The sequence below is a fragment of the Macrotis lagotis genome, chromosome 4, assembly GCF_037893015.1.
Source record: "Macrotis lagotis isolate mMagLag1 chromosome 4, bilby.v1.9.chrom.fasta, whole genome shotgun sequence".
Taxonomy (NCBI): domain Eukaryota; kingdom Metazoa; phylum Chordata; class Mammalia; order Peramelemorphia; family Peramelidae; genus Macrotis; species Macrotis lagotis.
The window spans coordinates 56680358-56697985 of NC_133661.1; the positions used below are offsets into that span (position 1 = coordinate 56680358).

General features: G+C 35.8%; 1 protein-coding gene and 1 pseudogene across 1 annotated transcript in view; both read left to right on the forward strand.

Annotated features, from left to right (window-relative positions):
* Positions 1-17628, forward strand: part of LRMDA (leucine rich melanocyte differentiation associated) — a 1329142-nt gene that overhangs the window by 570935 nt on the left and 740579 nt on the right. The gene's annotated exons all lie outside the window — the stretch shown is intronic.
* On the forward strand, positions 1393-16759 carry LOC141520939 (non-selective voltage-gated ion channel VDAC2 pseudogene; annotated as a pseudogene).

Below are 17628 nucleotides of genomic sequence, written 5' to 3' on the forward strand. Positions count from 1 at the left end.
GCGTGGCTCCTGTAGTCTCTCTTGGAGATGGAGTCTTGAAAGTTCGATTATTAGTGACAGCTTGTAAGTGAGAAGAGCCTTATCTCTCCAGAGAGTGTTGATAACTTGAGACAAGGTTTAACTAGGAAGTGGTGAGACAGTAGATGGAGGGGAGAAAGGAAAATACAGGAAAAAAGGAAAGTGCACACTCTATCTGTAACTGGCACAGAGCATAATGAGAAAATACGGACAGCCACAATTTCGCAAGTTGTAAATTCTGGTAGCCTTCAGTTGTAAATTCTGGGGGAGGCTGTTTCACTCGGCTATCTGATAATGTGTGAAAATATTTGTCCCTCTGCTTCATAGGCATGGACAAGTACTATTTTCCAACAATTCCATTCTTCTGCCCAACCCTCTGGCTTGGGGTTCTCTGGGGTCATGGTTCTGGAAATTAAATAAACATTTGCCATTGGATTCAATTCAATTTGACCAACTGTTATTAACCAACCACTCTGTGAAAGGCATTGAAGATACAGACAGAAACATATTAAGCCACTGGCCTCAAAGAACTCACTTTCTAATGGGAGATTACTACACACACAGACACACACACACACACACACACACACACACGGAAATAAATGGAAAGGAATACAAAATAATATAAAGAAGGAGAGAATGCTAATGGTGGTATCGGAAAAAATCTCATTTAAGATATGAGGCTTGAGCTGTGTCCTAAAAGAAGCCAGACATTTTATGGGTTACTCTGTGCAGGAAACTCTGTGTGTGTGTGTGTATCTATATATCAATCTATCTAGATATGTGCAAATATATGTACAAAGGCGATGGATGGAGTATAGTATATAAGAAATAACCAGTTTGACATTAAGAGGAGTAGTATGATCTAGGGCCTACATTGATATTATATACATGCACACACATATACATGTGTATATAAATTTTGGGTTATAGGTATAAATATATGTATAAATATATATATGTATTTATAGTACACACATACATATAAATTTAGGGCTGTAGGTGTATATGCATTTATACACACATTTATATACATAGAGACATATAAATTTATGATTTGGGGTATATTTATATAACATAAATATACATATTTATTTATATTATATATACATACAAATTTAGCATTGTAGATTTGTGCAAAAATATAAACATATATAGGCATACAAAAATTTAGGGTTATAGAAATATATGCATATATATACACACATATGTATTTGTATTATATACACATATATACACATATAAATGCAGAGTTATGGGTGTATATATAATATGGATACATGAATATACTATATATACATATATAAATTTAGGGTTTTATATATATTTAAACACACATTTATATTATCTCTCTATATTAAGGTGAATATATATATATATATATATATATAATTTATTTATTTTTGTATCTTCTTTCTTTTTTTCATTTTTATTCCTCTATTTTTTGATCCTTTTGTTGTTGTTTGGTCTTGTCCAGCTTTCCCTGATCCCATTTTTGGGGTTTCCCTGACAAAGATACTAGAGTGGTTTGTCATTTCCTTCTGCACCTCATTTTACAAATAAATGGTAAACTGACACAAACAGGGTTAAGTGATTTTCCCAGGGTCAATCAACTAGTGTCTGACGATAGATTTGAACTCATAAAGATGAGGCTTCTGGATGCTAAGCCCAGTCCTTCTTTTGTATATTATTGTTTGCATGTGAGTGTTTAGCTTAGTACATGGTAAACGTTCAATGAATATTAAGTATCATTTAAGAGTCAAATGAAATAATGAATGATAAAGCACTTTGTTGCTGAATGCTATAGAAATATGAGCTCTCTTTTAATGTTTGGGCATAACTGGTGGTCCTGGACCCTTTAAGTTGGAAAGTTTCCTCTCTCCTCTTAGAATTATGGGAGTGTTAATAACAATATAGTACATCTGGATGATGATTTTTGCTTTTTTGATGGATGTGGTTTCGTATCCCCTTTTTCTTTATGTTAACCTCATGGGAAAATGCTTGTCCAGACTACTTATTATAGGTTTTTTTGTTTTGTTTTGTTTTTCTTTCTTTACAGATGAGAAGACTAATGCCAGGGAGTTTGAACAACTTTTGCCCAGGGATAGTCACTTACTTAAAAGCACAGTTAGGATCAGAACCCGGGTCTCTGGAATCCCAGGGAATTTCCCATCACAGTATGTGTTTTCCATAATAATATGATGGATTTAATGGAGAAGCAAACTCAATTAGTGACAGCCCTTTAATAACTCTGTCTTTGTTAGCTTATGTGTCTATGGATGTCTGCAGACATCTGTAGACATACATACTTACTTTTGTTTACATGCATACACAGTTATATTTGTATGTATGCACATATAGATATAAGTCTAAATATTTAAATATATATGTTTCAATAGCATTGCTACTTTCTATACTGAGGACATTAACTATGATCTACTAAAAATAGTGGTGTAATTATAATAATAAAATGCAAATCCATCTCAGAGCTCATTAGCTACTAGGGCCACCTAAAACAACTAGATTTGTAGCTCAGGCTTCCTATGTCACTAGACATTGCTAATTCAATGCTTCTTGGTGCTCCAAGGCTCATCTTGTCTTTCATCTTCCCAGCAGGCGATTTTGTACATCCCTATAGGCAAATGGCATTTGTAGTCCGAGACCGAAGTCCATAACCAAGAGGCGAGAGGCTCTTTTCTCCAATATGTCATTTGTCTTTTTCTCTTTTATAGTATATCAGGGCAGAATATAATAAGGTTCCTGGTTACTCTTTGAAACAAATATCTCATACTCCAAAATTGCCAAATAGGGTCCTTATGTGACCCTCCCATCCTTTCTGTGGCATTGTTTGTATTGTTTACGGGGTGGGGGTGGGGTATAGTATAATCAATGGAGCTGTTGAACAGTGTTTTTTTTTTTAATTCCTGTCTGTCCTTGTTAATTAGAAGTGCACATATTGGGAAATTAACTATGAAATACTAAAAATGATAAATTATTCCTTATTTGAAAGTATAAATTAAAGGTTTAGTGTATATAAAATTTGTCATGTTTAATTGCAAGTTCAATTAAAATTCAGGGTAATGATGATTTATACAGGTTTCTGTGTAATTTGATATTCATTAGCTTAGCCAGACACATGCTGATATTAGCTCGTTAATTATGTTTCCTTTTGTTGAAAGCAGCCTTGTGAAAGCAATCTGCTCAAAGTTTTCTAAACTCATTCTGCTAAATGAATATTTGGCAGCTGCTTGTGTTATTGAGATGGTCACTGTGGCTTTATTTGGTTCATACACAGCATCAATCATACCTCCTCTATGACAAACAAGGGTTTCTCATTACAAACCCATTTATGAAGGTTACGGTTGACATTAAGAAGCTTTTGCATGGCACAGTGCTATTACTTTACGGTAATATGAGCGTCAAGCTACCATTACTGTCCGCATCTCCCACATGGACAAAATGTTGAAAATACATCCAGAGGAGGAAGAAATCTTTCCATTGACCTCAGAGCCTCAAATCATGCATATTGAATTGGACCCAAAAGTCGAATAAATCAAAAAACTCTTAGACATGGAAAGGATTTTTGATTTCAAGCTGAAAATTATAATCTTTCCAACCCACTCCTTTTTTAGAGAGAAAGAAACTGAGGTCCAGGGGTGATACCCAAGGTCATACAAGAACTAAGTGGTTGAGCCTAAATTTGGATTCATGTCTTTCCTCTTTCTATTATACCAAGATGGTCACCTGAGTCAACTCCCCATCTTTAGGTAGGTAATGTTTGACCAACCCATTTCAAGATGAAGGAACTCATTCAATTCATAATGTTTAGGCCTTCAAATAGTGCCACTTGAAGTGTCCTTTCCTCAGGTTGGCAAAGCCTGGAGTCTATGCCAGGCTTATGTCTAAGAGTACTTTAGCAGTAGTAACCAGCTGGCCAAGTAATTCTCAACCCAAAGTCAGGACTAATTGACTAATTGAGACTAATTGAGGGACTAATTGAGGCCCCCAGCTAGCATATTACCATGACCAAGTCACTTGAACTTCAGGCCATCCTCTTGACCCATACAACTTGTTAAGTGATAAAGAATTGAGATTTTTGAGAGTGCTCCCAGACAAAAATCACTGGATTACTACTTAACAAACTGACATTGATTATCACCTCCCATTGGCCCTGGGGGATACAAATATGAAAGAATACCTACTTTCAAGATCACATTCTACCAAGGGATTCAACATATCCATATGGAATCATGTGCAGAATAAATACAGAACAAATACCAGGAAAGGAAGGCACTTATTATATTAATAGCTTCCCAATCATCAATTACATTTTGCACTGCATTAAGCACTTTACAAATATTATCTCATGTGCAATGCTGGGAAGTAGGGGCTACTATTGTTCCTCTTTTACAGACAAAGTAATTGAGGCAATCTGGGTTAAATGATTTGTCCAGGGTCTCACATCTAATAATTTTCTGTAGACAGATTTGAAGTCAGGTCTTTCTGACCCTAGGGCTGGTCTTCTATCCACTGAATCATCTAAAAAAGGTTTTATGTTGAAGATGGCACTTAGGCTAAATACTGAAGGAAGAGAGAGATTTGATGAGATAGAGTTGAGGAGGGATAACATCCCAGGCTTGGGGTGAATGGCCAGTAAAAAGACGTGGAGGTTAGAGATGGAGTCTGGGGAAGAGTCAGTGCTATTTTGCCTGTTGAGTTTGAAAAGGGGAATGCATAATGAATCTTGAAAGTTAAGTAGACATGTTGATCTTTGACTTAAATATCTATTATCTCCATTGAAACTTGGAAATTTTCTTTCGAAGTAGATTAGGTAGACTTTAATAATCCTATTTGACAGATAACACAAACCAAAGTTGAGAACAGTAAAATCACTTGGCTAAAGTCATAGCATTAATGAATGACAGAACTGGAACTAGAATCTGGGGTTCCCTGGGGTTTCCTCTGCACCACCATAGTTCTTCTATGGAACCCTTGTCAATAAGGCAATCATTACTAACATTTCTCTCCCTCCCCACTCTCAAGAGGTAAAGGAAGCCACTGGAAGTACCCACTTGGAGCACCAGAGGAGGGGGTGACCATAGATTTAGGACTTCATGCCTAGTTAAGCCTTACTGTCTGTTAGTTAAGAAAAAACTCATTGAGAATTAGGGGAGGGGGTGGAGTGAGGAAGGGGAGGGAGGAAATTTAAAGGCTGTGATTCATGTCTTTGTTTTAAGATGAGGAAATGATGGGGGCATTTTGGCCATTCATTGAAATGGTTGGTTATTTTTTGCCTTTATATTTCATAGTTGGCACTTTGCTTTAATACTTTCTCTAAAGTTCAAATCAATGCCCAGTGTCATAAAGGAAATAGGGTTCTAACAAATCTCTTCTAGTAATATTCCAGGACCTTACTGTCCCTGGTGGGCCAAATAAAGACTATCTTTATTATTTTCATCCCCATAATAAGTCATGTTGAGGCTTACCTAACCAACAGAGTTAGGAGTCAACAAAAGTAAATGTGGTTGGTAAAAATAATTTTCTTAAATCCCCCTTCGTACATAACTCCCTATGGCTCTAGGATAAAATACAATTATTTTAGCCTGGAATCTCAGTTATACCATCCAGTTTTTAATTGCATCCACATCTTTATTTTGCTATTATTATATCTCCCTATTATTATTAATAGTAACAATTACTATTAGTATGAATGGGAATAATAGCTAAAATTTATTCAGCATTTAAAATTTGTGAAGAATTATGTTTTTATTACCTTCATTTATCCTTATGACAACACTAGAAGTAGTTTCTATTAATATTCCCATTTCTCAGAAGTAAAAATTGAGTGACTCATCCAAGGTCATATATACCTGGTATGTGTCTGAGACTGGATTTGAACTCAGGTTTTCCTGACTCTCACCACTAATATTTATTTTGCATTACTCCCTTTCTTGTTTGTACTCTGTATTTTGGGTTAAATTGGGTTGTTAGCTGTTCCCCAATTTCAATACACAATACACTTATTTTATAGTGCATTCAGTCATTTTATCTCTGTTCCCCCACTCCCCATGCCTCCTCATATACTTTCTCTGCATCTCTGAATTTCATACTTGCTTGTCTTTTTACCCCTTCCAGCTCAGGGATCTCCTTTCTCACAAAGCTTTCTCTGATCTGCCCACCTGATGGTGGTCTCTCTTTTCTCAAATTGCTTTAGTGCCCTTGATCCAGATCTCTCCCATGACCCCTTCCCAGTCATATTACTTTCTGTGCTCTACTCCCTCCTCCTCCTCCTCTAGAATATGTTTCTCAAGGACAGGAATTTGTTTTTTTTTTTAATTGTAGGTTGATCATAAAATATGGCAGCCAATAAGACCTAGGCTCAAGGCTGTCCCCAGACACATGGGCTGTGTGGTTCCCTCAATATTTCAGATCATCTCTTGACCCCCAGGCAATTCTAAGAGTCTGCCTTGCCTCTCATTGCCTGCAACCATCTATGAGAACAGACGTGGTTTTATCACCAGGGAATTCCCATATCAATGAAATCACAGATGTGAGTCCTCTCTCTGTGTCCAACCACTAGCATAGTGTATGGCATATAAGGAGTGCTTAATAAACAAATTATATAATAAATATAAATAGTCATAAATGTATAACATAAATACAAATATTCATAAATATATAATAAACATTTATAAATAGTTATATAATATATAAGAAATATGAACATTTATAAATATATAACTATAAATATAATGTAATAAATAATACACATAAATATTTATAAAAGCAATGTATTATACATATTTATAACTACATAATATATAACACACAATAAATATAAATGTTGGTAATTGAAAAGCAAGTCAGGTAGAGGGGACTGTAGTTCAGCAGCTCGCTCACCTAGAGTCAACAGAAACATGTCTAGTGGTAGGAGGTACCTCAATTAAAATAATGTTGATTTTTGCATTTGACCTAAAGACAAACCATAAGATTAGAGTTTTCTTTATGAACATATCTGATAGATTTGTATGTATATGGGAAGGAAATGTATAAATAATCACATTTATAGAGTATAGCATTTTAGGGCTTTTGATGATGAAGGGTTGGTATCCTTTTGGTTTTGAACTGCAAAATTCAAATGATTGTGAAAATATTTAGCAGGTAGGAGGACTTGGGCTTCTTTCCCTTCTGTGGATTTTTATAGAGAGCTGAAATACATTCCAAAGAGAATCAAATTCTGCTATGTTTTGGACTATGTTTTAGAGACCAAGGATGCAAAATAATCCTTGATCCCAAAGTCTTGTATCAGGACTTTGTTAGTCCTTTTTGGCAGTGTGGAAAGCCCTCTGGTGGTCACAGCATTTCTCATGGCCCCTGGAAGTGGCTAGATAAAATCAGTTTTCTATTTCTAAAGAGTTGGGTTCAAATCCTGACTAAAAATTCCTGGATAATTTCCTGGGCAAACCAAGAGTAAGTCTTTAGTGCTTGGATGGGGAAGCTACTGTTGTTTTTAATTCCTGCCTCTTAGAAGCCCCTTTCAAGTTCAGTTCTGTTCCATGGTCTCTGGGAAGTCTTTTCGGCTATTTTCCCACCTTGTCTCTTCACAAGGGCTTTCTCCCTTCTTCAAATTACAATACATCTCCTTTTGTGCTTATATGCCTTTTCCCTCCAGTAGAATGTAGGCACTTCAGGACGAATGACTTCAGACAAATACTGTTTTCAATGTTGTTTTGTCTTTATATTCTGAATACCTACCACTATATAGAGTAAGTGATTAATATACCTTCTTTGGATTATAATGTTAAAAAGAAAAGTGTCCTGTATCTGGAAAAAAAACATGCTTGCAATTATGTTGGTTATGGAGAAGGATATTTTGTTTTTGTTTTAACATTGGTCTGATGTAGATTTATAAGTCACTCTGTGTATGTATGTAATCTACTGTATTGATTGTGTTCTACTGTGAAACTTTCATGAAATCACAGAATACAAGATTAAGCAGAGACCATAGAGGTATTTTAGTCTAACCCTGCTCGGTTAATAGATGAGAAAACTGAGACCAAGAAATGTCATAGGACTTTTTCAAGATCACAGAGCTGCCATTTTTTCTGACATCCAGTCCCGTTCACTTTCTTCCAAATGAACTACCTCTCTCAGTCCCATTGGGCACTTCGACTCTGCCCCTGGATCTCCCTTACTGATCTTACATAGAAACAGGCTTCCATGCTGTGGACACTTTCTCCTCTTCTCCAGCTTATATCCAGGGCTTGAGAAGAGCCAGGAAAAGTAAAAAGGTTGAGAAGGACAATCATTCGAGGACTGTGTTATTAAAAAGAAGTGGGATACAGAATTTTGCATTGGGGATATCACAAATTGGTCAGTTTGACTGAAGAATGTCTATTGGATGGTCAAGGGAATAAGTTTAGAAAGGGATGTTGAGTTCATTTATGAATTATGGGAAACAATATCAAAATCATCAAGTGATGACCAAGGACTTCCTTCAGGTGAGCATAGCATACTGAACATAATATTATGAGTATAGTGGTAAAAGACTTACCACAGATCTGAGAAATCCAGAGTTGGGAAGACCTTTAAAAGTCTCCTAGTCTAATCTGCACTTGAAAATACATCCCATGGGGGCTCAGGGCCTCTTGGCCCCAGAGCTGGGGATCTGTCTGCTGCACCACTCAACTACCCTACAGCAGAGTCAGAGTGAAAGGAGAGAGAAAATATAGTACATGGTGATGGAGAAATACGAAAGGAGGGAGTTGTGATCAGCAATGGCAATGGTAGAAAAATATGGAAGTAACTTTTGCCATGGACTTATAAAGAATGTGATCCACTCACGACAGAGTTGTCGGTGTTGGAACAAAGACTCAACCACATTTTTTTATTATTATTATTTTGGGGGGTGCAAGGCCAATGGAGCTGGGTGGCCTGCCTGGGGCCACATAGCAGGGTGATCGCTGGGTGTCTGAGGCCGGATTTGGACCTGGGTGCTCCTGGCTCAAGGGCCAATGCTCTGTCCACCACCGAACCAACCCTACTATTATTGCTACTTTATTTTATTTTGGGTCTTTTTTTTCTTTTTCTTGGTTTTTGCAGGGCAGTGGGGTTCGGGTGGCTTGCATGTCACACGGCTGGGTGATTGTTGGGTGTACGGGGCCGGATGTGGGCTCGGGTGCTCATGGCTCCAGGACTGGTGCTCTGTCCATTGCGCTACCTGGCCATACCTACAATTATTACTATTATTTTTTTTAATTTTAGTTTTTTTCTCTCCCCTTTACTTTATCACTCAAGCAAGTCTATATTTATGGGGGGAGGGGGTATTTCATTTACTCTTAAACAAGAATATTTTATTAATGTAAAAAAATTATTTGTACAAAATGAGAATAAATATTAAATAAAAAAAAGAAAATACATCCCATATATATTTTAGATAAGCAATCCTCTTTCAGTTGCTGGAAGATTCCAGCCCATTCTGCTTTTGGATAGATCAAATTTTTAGAAACTTTGTCCATCTATCAAACTTAAATTTGCCTCTTTGCAATTTATATACTCTATGTCTATTAAATTAATTCAATAGATTGGAAGCTCTTTGAGGGCAGGGAGTCTTTTGTCTTTTTTTTTTGATTCTTAGCACTTAGTACACTGACACAAAGTACGTACTTAATAATATGTGGTCCCCTGTAGTCAAGTGGACAAGTTTGTTTTTTTTATTACTAAATCACAAAATTCTAATGCAGAATTTCATTATTGGAAGAAATATATAATCTGGCCATACCTGAAAAAGTATGTCTGTAAATCTGTATGTAATCATACAGCCTTGCTTGAAAACCTCCAGTGAGGGGTTCAGAACTAAACTACCAGTTATTTTTTTGTTTATTTGTTTAGAACATAGATTTTAAAGATGATAAGTCCTGTGGAGATAATTAAAAGAAACCTTCTTATTTTATAGAGGAGAAAACTGAGGCCTGGAGTGGAGAAATGTCACATTGGTGGATAACTCTCAACTATGAGAAGGTTTTCCTAATATTAGCCAACAATTCATCTAATCAACTATCATTGCTATTAACTATGCCCACCAGAACAAGTCCAGTCTAATCCTTCTTCCTGGGTAGTGCCTTCAAAGGTAGTTATCATGTTCTCCTCCCTGCAATAATCACTTTTCCAGGGCAAGTAGCCTCCATTTCTTCAACTGTTTCTCATGGACTCTTGAATCCCTTCCCATCCTCATTGTCTTCTTTTGGACCTTCTCAGGCTTACAAGAGTCCTTCCTAAAATGGGAACACCATATTCCAGATGGATTCTGAGTAGGACAGGGAACAATGGACTGATTAGTTCTGGACACTACTCCTCTTTGATGAAATTTCAGATTGGATTTGCCTTATTTGGAATCATACAAGTCATTGACTTGTGTTGGGCTTTTTGTCTTTATTTTTATAGGTAAATATATCTTATTTAGCTCACATTCAAGGTCACAGACAGCATTATTAGATGCCTCATGTATATTAGAAGAGCATGTCTTATTTTTTTTTCTTCTTCTAAAAATCTTTCATCGGAAAACTATTTATTGAAAAAAATTGATTTTTCCTTTGTGAAAATAGACCTGGGTAAATCCTAGTCTGTTTGACTCTCTCTTTGTCTGGGGTGTGGGTATATGTTTCCTTTGAAGTAATCAAAACATGTGCACCACACACTTGTGAAGGAATCAACAAAAGGGGAGAAAATTACATCTGGCAGTTGTTTTCTACACTGTTGTTTGTTTGCTTTTTAGGTCCCAGCTGTTGAAATGGCTACTTTGTAATAATGGGAGATTTTGCCTTCAATATTTGTTTCCAAGTTTGAAAAAAATCTGCTTGTGGTTTTTCCTTTGACCCATCTGCTGGCCCATAGAAAACACAATGTTTTCTTATTCTGTCCATATGATCCTTCAAAAAAACCCTATGTCTGCACTCCCACTCACTCCATGAATATTTGAATTTCTGATGTTGGTGGCATGAACATATTGTAGCAGATGGAATTTTCAATTATTTTCACTCATTAAAGGAGTATAACTATATATATGCACACATATAGGAACACTTGCAACTCCTTTTCCTATTTTGAGCTGAAGTTTGTAGAAGGTTATTTAGAATGCATAAAATACATATATTTCTTTCTTTCTATCTATCTATCTATACATGTATCTATCTATCTATACGTGTATCTATCTATACATGTATTTATCTATGTATCTATCTAAGTATTTATCTATCTATCATCTATCACTCAACAATCAGTCAATAAGAGTTGGTAAATATTAAATAAAAAAAAAGAAAATACATCCCATATATATTTTAGATAAGCAATCCTCTTTCAGTTGCTGGAAGATCCCAGCCCATTCTGCTTTTGGATAGATCAAATTTTTAGAAACTTTGTCTTAAGGATACAAATAGATACAAAAAGTTTAGAAAGACAATGCCTGTCCTCAAGGTTCTTGCATTCTAAAAGGTATCTAGAAAGGTCAGAGGGAGACAAAGGTATCTGTTAAGGGGAATTGTTGGAGGATTGTTAAAGAAGGTAATGCCATTAAAGCTTATTTAGTTCAACCCTTTCCTTTTTTATTTTAACTTTTTAAAAAAAGTTTCCCCAATTACATGCAAAGGTAGTTTTCTACATTCATCCTTTTGTAATCTTTTGAGTTCCACATTTTTCTATCACCTCCTTTTCCTCCCCCTCCCCATAGCAATGAATAATCTTATATAGCTTGTACATGCATAATTCTATTGAACATATTTCCATATAAATCATATTGTAAAAGAAGAATAAGAACTAAGGGAGAAATAAAACGATGAGAAAGGAAAAAAACATAAAAGAAATTTAGATAAGTGAGCATAGTATGCTCTGCTCTGCATTCAGATTCGTTTTTTCCTCTGGATGTAGATGGTATTTTCTATAACAGGTCTCTATCCTTGATAACTGAACTGCTGAGAAGAGTTGCGTTCATCATGATTAATCATCTCACATTGCTATTAAAATGTACAATGGTCTCCTGATTCTGCTCACTTCACTTAGCATCAGTTCATGCAAATCTTTTCAGGTTTTTCTGAGGTTCCATCTACCCCTCATTAATTCTTAAAGAACAATAGTATTCCATCACATTCATATACCATAACTTGTTCACTCATTCCCCAATTGATGAGCATTCCCCTCAATTTCCAATTCTCTGCCACTACAAAAAGAGCTACAATAAATATTTTTGTAGATGTAAACCTTTTCCTTTTTTATGATGTCTGTGGGATATAAATCTAATAGTAGTATTGCTGAATCAAAAGATATGCACAGTTTATTGCCCTTTGCAATCCTTTTACAGAAGAGGACACTGAGACCCAGAGTTGGGAAGTGGCTTGTTCCAGGTCACTAAGCCAAGATGAACATCTTCTTAACTTCTGGTTCAGAGATCTGCTCTTTTTCCCCATCCAATACATTAAAATGATAAATAATGCATCTTTCTTTAGATGCCATTCTGAAAGCAAATTGTGTAGACACTTTTAGGCTATTCCTGTCAAATGACCATCTTTTGGAAGAATTTGATTTATTATTGTGTAGGTACAAGGTTCCCTTAAGTAAGATGAAAATTCTGCAAAGTAACCTCCCCAAGCATTGACTAGGCATGCCATTGTTGAATTAGTGTTATTTTGAAAAAAAATCTTTTTAGGTGCCAAAAGTAGGCTAGGCATTACAAATTTATGCATGGTTCTGTGCATGGTTTGACTTTGAAGGATCCCTAGCTCTAAAACATTGCACTCACTAGGCCTAATAGAATTGTGAATTCATATATTACATACCCTTTTAGTTTAGGGCAGGCATCTTTAACTTGGGGTTCATAAGACACATCATGCATAAATTTCAAGGAATAATATATACTGTAACAAACTTAACATAATAAAATATAATTCAGTATAATTAATATAATATAAGCATGTAATCTGGGGTCAAAAAGACCAGTTCTTGAATAAATTTCAGGTGACAATATGTAACATATCATAGTTTAACATAATAAAGCATAAGATAATATAATCAATTATGTTATCTTCCAAGTTAGATATGCCCTGAGATTTATATATTCATATATATTTATAAATATATATATTCATGCATTTATATACTATATAATATGTAAACATAAATTATATATAATATATATATACATATACATATATGGATTTTTCCACTAATTTTAACTAGAATTTAACATTCCTTCAATTATTCAAAAACATTTTTCTGAATAGACTTTACCAGACTACCCAAGGGGTAATATGCACAAAAGCTAAAAACTCCTTAGGTTGAGTATTAAAAAAATTTTAGTGGGTTGAGTAAAAGTTTAATATTCTGTCCTTGTTGTGCTTCTGAGTTTTTCTGGACTTGAACTCCATGGCTTTTGCAGTCTTACTTACAGTCTCTAAATACTCAAGAACATTCTCACCCTAGAGCATCCATCTGTCTCTGTGGCTTTGGAATATCCTTCTATGCTGCCTTATGATCCTCCCCCTTCAGCTCCCTTTTGTGCTTTCCTTTCCCCCCTTGGAATCTAAGCTCCTTGAGGGCAGGGGGTATCTTCCTTTTTGCCTGTATTTGTATCCCCGCCACCTAACATTGTGCCTTTGAACATAAAAGCAGCTAATAATAAATGCTTCTTGGTCCAGGTGGGCAGATGGTGGTGCTTTCTTCACTTTGGACCTCCACATGGGGCATCCCGACCTGAGCATGGAAAGGCAGAAGGCAGGAGAATCTCATTGGATTGCCAGGTTAACCCTTTCCTTGGCCCCACCATGTCCTGGTACTTGCAGAACTGCCAACATGGATAATTTATATCCCTCCATCATATGCTGACCTTGGCAAAGTTGACAAGGATTTTTGTTTTGGCTTGGTGAAACTGGATGTGAAAACAAAGTGCAAGTGGAATTCTTATCATCAAATTCATCTAATTTAGACACTGATAAAGTTTCTGGATTTTGGAACCATGTAAATGGTGTGAATGTAATCTGACTTTCACAGAAAAATGGAACACTGATAATGCTTTGGAAACCAAAAATCATAATGAATGATCAGATTTGCCAAGGTTTAAAGCTGACATTTGACACTACCTTCTCACCAAATTCAATAAAGAAATGTGGTAAAATAATGTCTGCTTACAAATGGAAATGACTGTGGCATTGACTTTGATTTTGCTGATTCTACCACTCATGGGTCAGCCATTTTTGACTGTGAAGATTGGGTTGCTGGCTACTAGAGGACCTTTGATAGTATCTAACCCAAGTTAACAAGGAATAACTTTGCAGTGGGCTCCAGGACTAGAGACTAATGCCAATCTTGGAACAGAATTTTAGGTTTCACTTCATCATAAAGTATGGGATTATTTTGATACTTCTTGAACCTAGCTTGAACTTTAGGTACCAACAGCAATTACTTTGGCATTATAGTTAAATATCAGTTGGATTCCATTGCTTCTAACAATTCAAGTTTAATTAGTGTGGGTGAGGCTCACTGTTGTCAGCTCTGGTGGACAGGAAGAGCATCAGTACTGGATGTTACAAACTTGGGCTTACCTTGGAGTTGGAGGTTTAGTACAACCAAAGAAACCTGTGGTGAAGTGATAGCCAGCTGGAGATTTATTCCCAATCTGGCCAGAAGACTGTTTTTTTGAAGGGGGATGATCCATACCAGGTAGAATCCAACAATAATTATATTTTAAATATTTAGACAGTAACTTGTGGGTTTCTAGTTAAATCAGTTATCTATCTAGTTACCAATGCTGCAGGAGTTCAGTCATCTATACATTATTTAAATGCATTTAACTGTTATATGGTGCTACCCACCACTAATGAAATAGACCTTTATGAAAACTGTAAAAACAATAAATGCTTGTTGCCTTATCTTGCCTTGCCTATAACCACCCTAATGCTATACTAATTTGTAGAGGTTGGGAATAGAATTATTTGGTGTCAAACTCAAATGAGACAGGACTTCTAATCCGTACATAAAGATGGTTTGGAAAACCACATCTTAACATATTCTAATGTATTTTTGTTTACTTTGTTAAATACATTTTATTCTTGTTTCCACCCTAGAATAGGGAAGGCAGCACTGGTCCTCAGCAGCATGTTGGATAGCTCCAATCTAAACTTAAAGAGATGAATATCACTGTATTCTAGCCTGCTCAGACCACATATCATTTTCACTTCTTGGGGTTACTTTTTGGAGCAACTAGAGATGATCCACACACACAGGATAATGACTAGGTTGGTGAGAGAACTAGAGATATACTTTATGAGAATCAGTTAAAAGAACTGGGCAGGTTTGGTTTAGATAAGACTCTCTGGTAAAAAGTTGAATGACAATAGCTATTATGTGGAAGAAGGACACTAGCACAGGATTCAGACCATTTTGAGGGAGGTTTAAGGGTTTATATAAGGAAAGCATTTAATTTAGAGTTATCTAAATCTGTAATGAGTTATCTCAGGATATAATGGGTGATCCTTCACTGGTGTGGGCAGACAGACCCTTGGACCAAAATTTGCTGCAGTTGTTAAAAGATTTTCTAGGTTAGATCAATATTGGAGAAGTTGGCTTCTGAGGGCACTTTTTTACTTTTAGTTTCTGTAAATATCCTGCATGGAATACCAAGGTTAGAGTGAAAATATGAGAGGATTTATATAAAGATCCACCGTCAGTCATTACAAAATCTGCAGTTCTTTTTTGATGATAAAGTATTTTACATACATTATTCCATTGGAGCCTCATTTCAATCCTGTGGGGGATTGTTGGGGATAGTTGGAGAATTACTATAATTCTTGATTTTGACTGATAAAAAAAACTAAGTTAAGTATATTGTCAGGTTACTAGAACTGGTGAGTCAGGGAAGAAACTCAACTCCAACTGCTACTTTTGTGCTAATCCCTGGGGATATAAAAGGAGCTCACAATCTAACACACACCAAGGTAGACTCCCAGTTCAAGAATTTTTTCAGAATGCTGTGCTCATGGGAACAGAGTATGTTGAACAAGAATCTTATGATGACCAAGGGTCTTGTGACCAGAAGAGACTAAATAATCTAATTCTGTGACCTTTTTTACACATGAGGAATCTGAGCTTCAGAAAAGTGAAATGGATTGTTCAGGGTTACAAGTTTAATAATTAGCAAAACTCATCCTAAACCCAGATCCTAAAAAGATTTTGTTGACTTGTTGGAGTCAGACTAATAGGAGAAATGAGAATCAATAATAGAGTCTATTGGCACTTTCGTGGACTTTTTTTTAAGCCAAAAGGTTTTAGTGATGTTTCCTCATTGAATTTTGGATGTGACCTGACTTAATAGATAGATTCTTTGAAAGGAGTATCAAATACCACTATTTTCTGTGATAGCAGCAAATCATCTTTTAAGAATGTGCCTGTTTGTATCTACCCTAAAAACCATGTGGATTTGCTTTGCTTGTTTATTTTTAAGGAAATTGGTTGTCTTCATGGATTTTCAATTCAGACTGGATTGGAGTCCATGGTTTATTGTAAGTTATGGGAGGTACTTAAAAAATAGGGGTTCAGTTACTATTTCCTACCACTGGATACATCAAAGGTAAAAGGCAGATCATTATGTAGTAATTAGGTTGTTGTTTTGCCCACTCGAAATAGGTCTAAATCTAACCTCTTATTGCCAGTTTGACAAAAAATAATGAAGCATACTCATCTTAAAACCTCATCCTTTCCAATGTGAGTGATATATATATATATATATATATATATATATATATATATATATATATATATATATATATATATATATATATATGCTTATTGGATTTACAGGGACCCATCAAGGGCCCACTTAGGTTAACTTAACAATCTACTTTATGGGGCCATCCAAATTGGGCAGTACAAAGTAAGACAAGAAAGCAAATGGAGAAGACAATATGGAGATCAATACAGAACAAAGGAAAGGTTCCCTGTGGACTAGGAAGCCAGGGATACTTAGCTTTCAGAGATCCATTATACAGGCTTTACATGAGATATTCAGGGCTATTTGTCATCATTTCATGATTGAACTGAATATTATATATGAGATATGGTTATAACATATATGGAAAATTTACCTAGTCTTTCATGAATACTCAATATTATCACCCTAACATTTTAGCTTACAGTAATAAAAGATGGCACACAAATCATGTTCTCATATCACATATCCAGTCCATTGCCAAATCAATCAGTAAACAAACCATTTATTAAGTGCCTTCTATGTTCCAGACACTTTACTAAGTGGATTACAAAAAAGTAAAAAGACAGTCCCTTCTTTCGAAGAGATCACAGTCCACTGGGGAGAAAAGATTTAAACTACATATAACAAGCTATATAACAGATAAATTTGAAATATTCAGCAAAGGGAAGACAACAGAATTAAGAGGGATTGGGAAAGGCTTCCAGTAGATGGTAGATAGGTGGGTAGGTAGCTAGGAGTAGAAGAACGTCATGGAAGGTTGAGATGAGAAGGGAGATTATTCCAAACATGGGGAATGGACATTGAAAATGTAAAGAGTTGGGTGGCTAAGTGGCACAGTGGATAGAGCACCAGCCTTG